The sequence below is a fragment of the Psammomys obesus genome, unplaced genomic scaffold (assembly GCF_907164565.1).
Source record: "Psammomys obesus unplaced genomic scaffold, mPsaObe1.curated_primary_1811, whole genome shotgun sequence".
Taxonomy (NCBI): Eukaryota; Metazoa; Chordata; class Mammalia; order Rodentia; family Muridae; genus Psammomys; species Psammomys obesus.
This window is the reverse complement of record NW_026589644.1, coordinates 21,896-23,643: the sequence shown is the minus strand read 5'-3', so window position 1 is coordinate 23,643 and position 1,748 is coordinate 21,896.

Below are 1,748 nucleotides of genomic sequence, written 5' to 3'. Positions count from 1 at the left end.
CCATGGGGGGAGGCCATGGGGGAGGCCATGGGGGGAGGCCATGGGGGACAGGCCATGGGGGACAGGCCATGGGGGGCAGGCACAGCATGGGGGCAGGCGATAGGGCAGGCGATGGGGGGAGGCCCAGCATTCCGAGGAGCCTGTGTAAGCCAGGGGCTGACCCCCCCAGGGGAAGAGCGAGGAGCTTGACTGTAAAAGGATCGGGAGACAGAGGGAGGAAAGGGGGCTGAGTCAGAGGACAAGGAGACAGGGGAACGCGGGAACGCGGCCTCCTTGGAGAGGACTGGACTGAAGAGAGAAGCCAGAGAGGAAGTGAGGAAGTGCTTTCTCTTCAGCAGCACAGGCAGTGAGCAAGCAGTCTGGGGGAGAGGAGCAGGCCAGGCCAGGCCGGGCAGCTCAGCGGTGAGTTCGATCCCCGTCCACGCTGTGGAAGGAGCGAGCGGCCCGGTCAGTGTCCTCTGACCTAAACATGCACACGTTAAAGGGGACAAAGCTCAGAGAAAGACCCTGCCTCCCCTCCCCCTGGCGCCCCAGAGTCAGGGCGGGAGCTGGGGGAGGGGCAGGCGTGGAAAACATGAATCTGCTGGAATCGGAACCCCTGCAGACAGGCCAGATGGAGCCTCCGTCCTGGGTGACGACCCCGGAACCTTCCCGGAAACCCACAGTCCACGTAGCCCACGCTCTTATCTCGATCCGGGGAAATCAGGGCTGAGTGATTTCAACAGCGGGGAATTTCGGGCTCTGCCCATTTGATCTGGCCCTCCCAGCTGACCAAAGGGTCAAAGGTTAGAAGAGAAAAACGAGGCCAATGCGGTTTGGGGGTTCTAGAGGGGAAGAGAAAAGAGAAAGTGACACAAGCTTGTGACTCAGGTCAGCTTCTGAGAAGGGTGTCCCCAAGAAGGCCAGGAGAGCAAGGCCCGCCTCCTCCAGGAAGCCCTCGGGAGCTGCCTCCCGGGTGTGGATGTACACACGTCTCCCCTTGTCCAAGGGCAGACCACGGGGGCATGACAGGAGGGGAAGGGGTCACGGTCAGGTCTGTCTGCGTTTCAGACCGTCTAGGCAGCCCTAAGTCATCAAACAACAGACGGACGGAAGCCCGTTCTGCTGGCTGCGCCTTGGCTCACACGCATTTACTTAGTTATCATAAGCACACATTCCATGTGCTGACAGGCGTCACAGCGAGGACGGAGCTGGAGGACAGCGTGGGAGTTTGTTCTTTCCATCACGTGGGTCCTAAGGACTGAACTCAGGCCGTCACGCTTGGCGCTTCTGCCCTCTGAAACGTCTCTCGGCCGGCAGCCCGGGTTCAAGAATCCACCACAGATTCCAGCATCTCTCTCCAGGGTTCTGGCCACGGGGACACACCCGTCATCCCAGCACTCGGGACACTGAGACAGGAGGACAGGGAGTTCAAAGCCAGCCTGGGCTACACGGTGAGACCCTGTCTCAGAAGGAGAAGGCTGGTCATGCCGACTGTTCTAGCACTAGGGCAGAGGCAGGGGGACCGCTGTGAGTTTGAGGCCAGCCTGGCACATACATCGAGTTCCAAAGAAGTCAGGCCTACCTGGAAGGAGTCTGTTCACACCAACGCAAAAGGAGGAAGGAAGAGAGTCCCAAACTCTCCACTCCCCAGGAATGTCCCTGCCCACCTCCACCCCGAAGCACAGAGCCACCGTCCCGCTCTCCTAGGCCAGAACAGAACTTCAGACCCAAGTCAGGATGGGGCCGCTTCTGCCCTGGCAAAGGCC